Consider the following 11693-nt stretch of genomic DNA (forward strand, 5'->3'; position numbering starts at 1 on the left):
GAAAAGTTCCAGAGACGCCGCCGCCGCCAATCCCATCTCGGGGGATTCAGGAGATCGCCTCCGGCACCCTGCCGGAGAGGGGAATCATCACCGGAGGACTCTACATCACCATGCCCGCCTCCGGACTGATGCGTGAGTAGTTCATCCTTGGACTATGGGTCCATAGCAGTAGCTAGATGGTTGTCTTCTCCTCTTGTGCTATCATGTTTAGATCTTGTGAGCTGCCTATCATGATCAAGATCATCTATTTGTAATGCTACATGTTGTGTTTGTTGGGATCCGATGAATATGGAATACTATGTCAAGTTGATTATTGATCTATTACTAGTTGAATGCCCGTGCGTTGCTACGGAATAAAAGAAATACTTACTAATTACAATTTAGCAATGTGTCTCAAATATAAGGCATGTGGTTTCCCTTCATACATGGACACTATTAAATATATCTCCGTCTTTTTTCCTCGTATCTCATTAGAAATCTCTTCATGTGCCTCTAACTCAGCATTTTATCGCTTCAGAGGTCCACCATTTCATGAAATTTAGAAAATCTTTGAAATGGTCCTTTAGCAAATCTATGAAATGGTCCTCAAGTTGTGTGAGAGATGGGGATGTATATGGTATATCTGATTTACAAGTGATACGGTCTTCACCTACCTTGATAGATGATGACGATGTATCAAATGTCTATCTTTTTTTGATCGTTGATCAAACAAGCCTAATTTGTTTTTTTTCAATTTTGGTTGCTTACCACGTTTATCACGTGGTATCAAATGTCTATCTTAGAAGTAAAATAAGCACATAGTATAATGAAAATGACAATGTTTTATGTCCTTTCAACAAGAAAACGGATAATCGCTTTCCTGACTGCAAGAACCGTAAACAAAAGAAATAGTGTTCTTCTAAGAATCACTCCATTTTTGTCCTCAAACTCTTGGCCTTTCCACACGCCCCTATTGAGAGTCGTCTCGCCAGTACAGCTTCCACCCCTCTCTTTCTCCCTTTTCGGCCGCATTCTGGACTGGTCTCGTCTTTCCATCATAAATTACAGTCTTAATTGTACTTACTGAGTAATGGTTATCGTGTCAAATTCAAACCAGAACTTAAATTGTCCGTGGGGCATCCCGCACATCTGCAATTTAGTTGTTTACGTCCTGTAGTAGATGAGCATACAGTGAAAAATAATAAATAATACAAGCATATGTTTCCTTAACTTGTGTAAAATTCCAGGTGTAGTTCTTGTTGTATATATATTGCAGGATTGAAAATTCCCATGGATGACGAGGTATCACTGATTCATTTGCTCTAAACTTTCAAGTCTGATGATGTATCAGTGCCCTTGAATCTATATCTTTTGAAAATTGAGGTGATCTTGCTTATTTACATCACGAAGCTAAAGGGGCACCTATAGATACCGTCACATAACAGACGACATGTAATAATACTATGAAATAAACTGCAGTTGATCATCCGATGCCGGGCTATTATCAACAATGTAGCTAGTCTGAAGTCAATGTCCTAGATTAAGGTATTAATATTTGGATAGGATGCATTTTTTTATTTGTATGATATCTTTACTTGTCCATAAATACATCAAGATAGTACATTCTTTCTTTGAAAACTTGGCACAAATCAGGATATTTCTCCTTGAGAGAACGACCAACATCAGATATCATTCCACCCGCCCCAATTCCGCCAATGAATATATCCACCTTCGGTTGCAAATCCTCCTAGAAGTTTGGCCCAGTAGCCATCTCATAATGTATGTGACTGCAAAATGGGCAAGCAGGTTAGACAAAGCTTGAGTGCATATATAGGATGTCATGTGCAATTGTCTCTCCTTGTTACCTTTGGGTTGGCAGGGTTGTCAAACTGCTCGAGCATGTACGAGTTAGGTGTCTAGTTCAAAATCTCTATGGCTCTGTCCAGTGCCCCATTCATCCCTTTTGTAGCATCTGTAAGAGGACGAATTCGAAGCCACAAGCTTTGAGCAGAACTCTCTGCATGCTCATGGACGTGGGCACTATCAGTAAGAAGAGATGAAACCGAGACTGATGCCTATGTTCCCGCTCGTCACTGAAACCAAAACACTTTGAGCAGAGAACACGAATTAATATTGATAATCCCTTCTTAATAATTATGGTGTAAACTTTTCTGAGAAGAGAACACTTGAACAATATGAGTGTGTAACTGTGTATATGCACACATACGATGAGAAAGAAGATGTGGTGAATCACCTTTCTGGCTATCAAGCCCTTCGTACATGTCGAATATCATGTTGATTGTTGATTACTATCCTGAAAGAAACATAGACAGGGTGCACGTTTAGTTAGTGGGCGTTTCCATCAAGGGAAGGTAATGAAAACATTGATAAAACAGGAGGAAGATTGCAGTTGATGCAACTTGTCCTTGGCGCTGCAGCAGGGTGCCATTGTCTCGAGCTTGTCCGCCATGCAGCCCAATGTGACCTCCTAGTATTATCATGGAAACTACATTTTTTGTGGTGGCAAGGATTATCATGGAGATTCCTTGTATTAGTCTCAAACCTCCTTTCGTGTAACCGGGCTTTTTACAGAAGACACAAAAAGGTATGAGAAACCCCAAAAGGGTTCAAAACAAACATAAGAAAAAAGGCGACCAAATGGCACAATGCACTAACTAAATTCTTTCGCACATGCCCCCACCCGAGCCTATCGATGGTCTAACTATACTAGGTCAATGCCCGTGGGTTGCCACGGATTAAAGAAAAATTTAAACCTACTGGTATTGATCAAGACATTTGTAATTGACATACAAGATATTGACTATGTTGTCACATTTATAGTCTCATATTTAAATTCGTTATATGAATATCACATTATGCTCCAAGCATTAGATATGTGTGCAAAAAATATTCATATAATGGACGATTTGATGACCATGGTAAATAGCAGGTGTAATAGAATCAAACTCTAAGCTTGCATAAGTATCTATCTATGTGGAGGAAACCATAAAGGTGTGACAAAAACATCACTATACGATGGTTGGAGCTCTATATATATGAATCTCAGAGTTGTGTAAAGCTCCATGGCCATGCATGAAAAATTACGGAAATGAGAATAGAAATCAAACTGAACATAGGTATGTCTAGTCACGGCCACTACCGCATGAGCTCACCACTGCCTCCATTCTATCAAGAAGTTAACAAATCAAAGATGGGTCAGGTCAAGCCTTCCTAGTGATTAATCCGATCTCCCAAATATTTAGAATTTGAGAGCTGTACGAGAGGATAAAACAAACATGCTCAACGCATGCAATGCAAGAATTAGACAAGAAGATCTTACAAAAAGATAAGTGTGGTCCGTCAGACTAAATCCAGTAAACTACAACTTCTAATTCTGGAATAGAAAAAAAGGAATATGACAAAAGGTTCACTTATTGCACATACAGCTAGCAAACTGCGGCCCTCATTCCCGATTCTGCTTCAAGACCGACTACTCCGCACCCTTCTGCCCTTCCGCCGATAGGGAGAAGCAGGACTGTACCACAGTCCACATGAGGATCCGAAGTGGGAAAAGACAAGGTAAATGCTTGCATGTTCCACACCAATGGCCAATCAGAGCAATTAGACAAGGAAATGGTGTTCACTTAAGTAAGGTTTAGATGACTAAAAAATATAGTGACGGGAACTTAGTTCAAAAGTTTTTTTTAACTTGGTACTAAGTCTGATGGATCAGAACGAGTTGCAAAATATACACGTATACGATTAAAACTTATAAGGTTAGTATTGCTATTGTCATGTGTGCCCTTTTTATGGATCGGACGTAGTACCCAAAATATACCCACATATGATTGGAGCTTATAAGGTTTGTATCATTATGGTCAAGTGTGCCCAGGACAACAAAAGATATGCATATATGTGAAAGGCGTTTGACAGATTATGTGCATTTTAATATACAAATGACTAACCTCCTTGTACAATCCATAGCTCCAAGTTGGAACTGCAACGAACTGCACTATTCATAAGTAGATGGAAGTTTGTTTGATGTTTCCCAAACAATTTTTTCGCCTCACATTTCCAAAATAATCCACATTTTTTACCAGAGATTGATGTCTGTTTTGTACCAGTTTATTAACAAATTCATATATTTTTCTTCCTCCAGAACATTGAAGATTCTGTGATGTTTTATAGAAGACAACAAAAAACTTGACAAAAGTAGATTTTTCATTGAAAAATCATGACCTTTGGCATCAAAGGTAGAGATAAAGATATACATCACTGTATTGCACGGGCCAATCCTCCCTGCAGCAGCTAGGTACTGACATATGTCTTTTCTTTTTGACAGAAATCTACCCACAGACGGATAGAATAATAAATCATAATTGATCACTTCTAATAGCAATCACCAAATCATTTTTCTAAAGACTCACACGAAGCAGTGAAGTCATAGAAGAGAATCGGGCACTGCATGCAAAGTTTAGACAGACACAGTGTGATTAAGCCGGTAAAGCGATACATGATCTGTCGAGCCTGCCTACGATGATAAAACAAGGTGACCCCCGTCACGCAGCCGGTCATCCCTATCATCAGCACAGCACGGCGACACGAGCCTATCCTGAAGGTCGGAAGCCGCTGTCGACGTCCACGGAAACCTGCTGGCGCCGCCCGACACGAATTGGCAGAGAAAAATAAGGATAGGCAAGGAAGAACCTGGCCAGCAACCTCCTCAGGGTCTCCGCCTATCTCCATCTCATCGCTCTCGTCCACGCCGCACTCCCCGATGGCGCCGTCGCATGCTCGCGATTGCAACAGGACGAAGCTGTGCTCGCCTGCGGACGTCGGGGCCTTGAGGAAAGTCACTGCCGGATGGTGGATCTGGTGGTTGGAGTAGAGAACTTGGGGGGCGGCACTGGAGTCGAAGGCGCTCATTACCGTCGCCGGCGAGGCGGCCCCCGAAGCGGCGACTCGGGGAATATAGAGAGAGGATATCGGACCGCAGTCTGATTTTCCAAGTCTCAAGGGGCTAAAAGGCAAAACAGAAAATTCTGAACGGGCAACGTACGACGTACCAGACCGATCCGAATTTAATAGTAAAGATAGGAAGCTTGCATACTCCATAGCAGCAGCGGTTTGTCGTGGATCTGTTGGCTCCAGTTTTTGTTATCCTGGCTTAGCTGACAATGATTTGATTGACCAACTGGCATAGCCAACATTAAGAACTATAGAAATAAAACCAAATAACTCCTCTAATTATTTTAGCTATCTCACAAATTAAATATCTATGAATGGATAAGTCTACAACCAACAAATGCCGGATTAAGAAAATTTGAATCAGAAAAGAACTGCAAAAATAAAACCCAAGCACTTCACTAAGATTATTGAGCAATCTAAAGAAACGGATAAAATGGCCAATATTTCTTTTGCAGTTACACATCCCTCTTTCTCAAACTAAGCATGCTTCTTATATTAGATTATCAGAACAAAAGAAAAGAAGTATATGTTGTTGTTATAATTCTTCCTTTAGGGTAGGGAGGTTAATATGTAACAATTATCATTTCACCAAAAAAAAAAGTAGCAATTGGTTTTCTCAGAGGTTTTTTGCAAGAACATAGAACTATACATTTGCAATTAAGTAACATATAGTGTACGATACCGTTGGTTGATAAATATATCGTTGATTATTTAAAAAGGTCCCTTTAATTGAAATCTTGAATCAATGAACATAAAGCTACATTTGCAATTGTAAATGTTTAACTAAAATAAAGATAGCATTATTACAACCTCAGGTTTGTGAGCTAGATATTGTCTTCAAACCTTTCGTTCGACATAAACAATAAAACAATGCATATTTAACCAAAATTTGGCCTGCGCTAGAGTAATGAAGGTACCTGATAAGCACCATGTTGTTGTGGATCCACGCAAACAATTAGCTTCAACTTATGCAAAGTATTATATGAATATATCTGCACATTTATTTGAAATAAAGTGAAGTTACTAATAAGATAAAATAATTATGATTAATTCATGTTGTGTACAAGTAAACCATTTTGATGAATATTCACTCGGTCTTGAGTATATTTTACCACAAAACTATTTCATGTTGTATACAACTAAACTGCTTTAGGTGAATCAACGTACCACGGTGCACATGGTGAGAAGTGCTGAGTTTAAATATTGCAAGAGACCAACAGAGCTGTGATTGTGCCCAAGGGAATCAGCACCGAAGCCTGGTTCCTATTTCAAAAAAGTACTCTGAAAATAGGTTGCACAGGTGCAGCCATGAGCAGTCGATTAGCACTCACCTTCTTTGTGGGAAACGTCCAGCCTCTCACTTGCAGGCGACAAGGACACGACTTCGGGGTCGATGAGATTGAAGAGGAAGACGGGACGGTGCCAGGTGTGGACAGAAGGAGCTTCCACCCAACCCGCCCGCGGAGACAGAGTGGAGCACGTCGGGGCAAAAGCCGGAGGCGGTGTCGAGCTATCGTGCGTTGTCCCCGAAGTCGCTATCGTTGTTCCCGCTGAAGCCATGGATCACGGGAGGTGTCCACCAACTTCTCGCCGGATAACGATCCATCGACGAAGGCCAAAAACCTGGCACACTCCCGCTCGGCACCGATCCCGCCGAGTAAGGGACGGCGCGACCAAGTCCGTCGACTCGGCATCCTTGCGTGGAGTTGCTAGGGGAATCAGCAGGAACCAGTGTGAGGGAGGACTAAGGACTAAGGACGTTATCAGTAGAACCTGACGCCCGAAGAGCGGAAAACAATCCTTACGTTTATTAGACTAGTCATAGTGGGGAGTAACATAGAGTAGTAACATGGTGGGGAGTAACATAGAGTAGTAACATGGTGCATGTTACTACCCTATGTTACTACCTCCATAGTGGATAGTTACTTATATGTGGTATCATGCATGTTATATTTATTAAATTGTAGACTCAACTTGTATTGAGAAGTGTGATGTTATGGTAACATAGCTAGTTACCACCTCACTCTCTTTCTTCATTTATTATCATGTCATGTCACCAAAATGCATTGGGGTGTGTGATGTTACTAGCTATGTTACTCCCACTATGAGTAGTCTTAGAGATTCCAGTGATTGTGCATAGAGGAAAAGGAGAAGTTATTTATTTCCCGTGATTCTGGCGATTCTTTGGTTATTGGTACTTAATTTACTTCCATAATGGATCTATTTTGAAAGATTTTGACGTGCAGGACAGCGGCCCATCCGACGGTTATGATTCTTCTTATGTCTACAGTTTGTTATTAACGGTCTGGATGATCCTGATCTTTGACATCAAACATGTTTGACGACATACCAACTCGAATATAATAATAAAGATATATGTGTTGTTTATGATCTTGCATGCTCTCCGTTGCTAGTAGAGGCTCTAGCCAAGTTGATACTTGTAACTCCAAGAGGGGGTATTTTGCTCGATAGTGGGTTCATGCCTCCATTGAATCTGGGACAGTGACAGAAAGTTCTAAGGTTATGGATGTGTTGTTGCCACTAGGGATAAAACATCAATGCTTTGTCTAAGGATATTTGAATTGTTTACATTACGCACAATACTTAATGCAATTGTCTGTTGTTTGCAACTTAATACTGGAAGGGGTGCGGATGCTAACCCGAAGGTGGACTTTTTAGGCATAGATGCATGCTGGATAGCGGTCTATGTTCTTTGTCGTAATGCCCTAAGTAAATCTCATATTAGTCATCATGATATGTATGTGCATTGCTATGCCCTCTCTATTTGTCAATTTCCCAACTGTAATTTGTTCACCCAACATACTATTTATCTTATTGGAGAGACACCACTAGTGAACTGTGGACCCCGGTCCATTCTTTTACATCTGAAATACAATCTACTGCAATCATTGTTCTCTGCTGTTCTTTGCAAACAAACATCATTCTCCACACCATACGTTTAATCCTTTGTTTACAGCAAGCCGGTGAGATTGACAACCTCACTGTTAAGTTGGGGCAAAGTATTTTGATTGTGTTGTGCAGGTTCCACGTTGGCGCCGGAATCCCTGGTGTTGCGCCGCACTACACTCCTTCACCAACAACCTTCACGTGGCCTTCATCTCCTACTGGTTCGATAACCTTGGTTTCTTTCTGAGGGAAAACTTGCTTTTGTGCGCATCACACCTTCCTCTTGGGGTTCCCAACGGACGTGTGCATCACGCACCATCAAGACTGTTTTCTGGCGCCGTTGCCGGGGAGATCAAGACACGCTGCAAGGGGAGTCTCTCACATCCAATCTCTTTACTTTGTTTATTGTCTTGCTTTACTTTATTTCATTTTATGTCTTGTTTGCTTTCTTTATATCAAAAACACAAAAAAAAATTAGTTACTTGCATTTACTTTATTTACCTTCTGTTTATTTCATCATGTTTCCCCCTAAGTTCACTTTGAAAGATATATCAGTAGGGCGTGGGTCTATCATTGGAAGAGATAATATAGAAGAATTTTTTACTCATGTTAGTACAGTTAAAGATTTTGAAGATAGACACTTGGTAGAACTTGCTCCTACTTATGAAATTGCTACTGCCTCTTTAGTACACATGTTGGACGCTAGATTTGTTAATCTTAACCCTATAATGCAACATATGTTTCTTACACACTCTGATATGGAAGAAGGAGAGAAGAAAGATTTTTTTTAGAAACCCTTCTTAAAGAATTTGGTGATGTAGCTAGAGAAGCTAGAAAAGTCTTTATTCAACATAAGATGCTTGGCTTTTATACAAATTTTGCAAATACCCTTGCTAGACTAAAGTACACTACTAAAGTCAATTGTGAGGGGGAGATTAAAGTACCAATACCTTATAAGCTCTTAGGAATGCATGAGGCACTAGAAAAGAATTTTGATTGGATTGTTCCTGAAAATTTATTTGAGGAGGATAGTAAGCCTAAAAGTAATGAAAGAGGAGCCTCTGAAACTTACATAGATAAGATACAGTGCATTGTTGAGAAAACTCCCAACTCCTCTGTTGATGCTTCTTCTTTTGATAATACTTGATTTACACTTTCTGCGCCTAGCTGAAAGGCGTTAAAGAAAAGCGCTTATGGGAGACAACCCATTATTTTATTTCTGAAATTTTTGTTTTATATTTGAGTCAAGGTGCTTGTTACTACTGTAGCAATACCTTTGTATCTTTACTTTATTGCATTGTTGTGCCAAGTAAAGTCTTTGATAGTAAGGTTGATACTAGATTTGGATTTCTGCGCAGAAACAGATTTCTAGTTGTCACGAATTTGAGTAGGTCTCTCTGTAGGAAACTCAGAAAAACCTGCGAAAATTCATGAGTGATCCTCAGATATGTACGCAACTTTCATTCAATTTGAGCTTCTTCATCTGAGCATGTTAAGTTCCTTGAAAAAATTCGTCTTTACGGACTGTTCTGTTTTGACAGATTCTGCCTTTTATTTCACATTGCCTCTTTTACTGTGTTGAGTGGATTTCTTTGCTTCATTAACTTTCAGTAGCTTTGGGTAATCTCCAGAAGTGTTGGGAATGATTGTGTCCTCTCTGAACATGTGAATTTTTTATTATGCACTAACCCTCTAATGAGATTGTTTTGAGTTTGGTGTGGAGGAAGTTTTCAAGGATCAAGAGAGGAGGATGATATAATATGATCAAGAAGAGTGAAAAGTCTAAGCTTGGGGATGCCCCCGTGGTTCATCCCTTCATATTTCAAGAAGACTCAAGCATCTAAGCTTGGGGATGCCCAAGGCATTCCCTTCTTCATCAACAACTTATCAGGTCACCTCTAGTGAAACTATATTTTTATTCCGTCACATCTTATGTGCTTTACTTGGAGCGTCTGTATATTTTTATTTTTGTTTTTGTTTGAATAAATTCGGATCCTAGCATTCATTGTGTGGGATAAAGACACGCTCCGCTTGTTCATATGAACACTGGTGTTCCTAGCCTTACTTTTAATGTTCATGGCGAAGGTTGAAAACCGCTTCGTTTATTGCTATTTGGTTGGAAACATAAAATGCTTCATGTGGTAATTGGTATATTATCTTGAATAATTTGATACTTGGCAATTGTTTTGAGCTCTCAAATAGATCATGTTTAAACTCTTGCATCATGTAGTTTGAACCTATTAGTGGAGAATTACTGTAGAGCTTGTTGAAATTTGGTTTGCATGATTGGTCTCTCTAAAGTCTAGATATTTTCTGGTAAAAGTGTTTGAACAACAAGGAAGACAATGTAGAGTCTTATAATGCTTGCAATATGTTCTTATGTAAGTTTTGCTGTACCGTTTCATACTTGTGTTTGCTTCAAACAACCTTGCTAGCCAAAGCCTTGTACTGAGAGGGAATGCTTCTCGTGCATCCAAAACCTTGAGCCAAAACTTACGCCATTTGTGTCCACCATAACTACCTACTATGTGGTATTTCTCTGCCATTCCAAGTAAATTGCTTGCGTGCTACCTTTAAAATTTCATTCCTTGTCTCTGCAATATATAGCTCATGGGAAAGTAGCTTAAAAACTATTGTGGTAAAGAATATGTCGATTATGTATCTTATTTCTTATAAGTTGCTTGTTGAGCGGTAACCATGTTTCTGGGGACGCCATCAACAGTTACACTTTTGTTGAATATCATGTGAGTTGCTATGCATGTTCGTCTTATCTGAAGTAAGGGTGATTTGCCATGAGTTGAATGGTTTGAGTATGCATATTGTTAGAGAAGAACATTGGGCCGCCAACCAAAGCCATGTATCATGGTGGAAGTTTCAGCTTGGACATTAATCCTCAAATCTCTTATAAAAATATTATCTGTTGTTGAATGCTTAAGCATTAAAGAGGAGTCCATTATCTGTTTTCTATGTTGTCCCGGTATGGATGTCCTCAAGTTGAGATTTATCAAAAACGAGAAATCAAATGCGATCTATCTCCTTGGACCTTTGTACAGGTGGCATAGAGGTACCCCTTTGTGACACTTGGTTGAAACATATGTAATGCAATGATAATCCATGGAAATCCGAGCTAATTAGGACAAGGTGCGAGCACTATTGGTATTCGATGCATGAGGCTTGCAACTTATAGGATGTGTTATGCATAACACATATGAATTATTACTACCGTTGACAAAATTGTTTCCATGTTTTCAAAATAAAAGCTCTAGCACATGAGTAATCCCTGCTTCCCTCTGCGAAGGGCATTTCTTTTACTTTATGTTGAGTCAGTTTACCTACTTCCTTCCATCTTAGAAGCAAACACTTGTGTCAAATGTGTGCATTGATTCTTACATACTTGCTTATTTGCATTCATCATATTACTTTGTGTTGACAATTATCCATGAGATATATATGTTGAAGTTGAAAGCAACTGCTGAAACTTATATCTTCCTTTTTGTTGCTTCAAAACCTTCTATTAAGACTTTATTGCTTTATGAGTTAACTCTTATGCAAGACTTATTGATGCTTGTCTTGAAAGTACTATTCATGAAAAGTCTTTGATATATGATTCAGTTGTTTAGTCATTATCTTTACCATTGCTTTGAATCACTTCATTCATCTCATATGCTTTACAATAGTATTAATCAAGATAGTGATAGTAGAATGTCACTTCAGAAATTATCCTTGTTATCGTTTACCTACTCGAGGGCGAGTAGGAACTAAGCTTGGGGATGCTCGATACGTCTCAAACGTATCTATAATTTCTTGTGTTCCATGCTAGTTTTATGGCAATACTCACA

At 39.5% G+C, this 11693-nt stretch overlaps 1 long non-coding RNA gene across 4 annotated transcripts; it reads right to left on the reverse strand.

Annotated features, from left to right (window-relative positions):
• Positions 1-1432: 1432 nt before the first annotated feature.
• On the reverse strand, positions 1433-5003 carry LOC127295724 (uncharacterized). 4 transcript variants are annotated; one of them, XR_007848059.2, is made up of 4 exons: positions 3424-5003; positions 2234-2561; positions 1845-2086; positions 1433-1766 (listed from the first exon to the last, which is right to left on the reverse strand). It is a non-coding gene; the product is annotated as an uncharacterized lncRNA (long non-coding RNA). The 4 variants fall into 4 exon arrangements; XR_007848061.2 differs by having other exon boundaries at positions 1498-1766; positions 2234-2293; positions 2400-5000; XR_007848060.1 differs by having other exon boundaries at positions 1498-1766; positions 2207-4999.
• Between the last annotated feature and the right edge of the window lie 6690 nt (positions 5004-11693).

This window comes from Lolium perenne, chromosome 6 (genome assembly GCF_019359855.2).
Source record: "Lolium perenne isolate Kyuss_39 chromosome 6, Kyuss_2.0, whole genome shotgun sequence".
In the NCBI taxonomy this organism is placed as follows: Eukaryota; Viridiplantae; Streptophyta; class Magnoliopsida; order Poales; family Poaceae; genus Lolium; species Lolium perenne.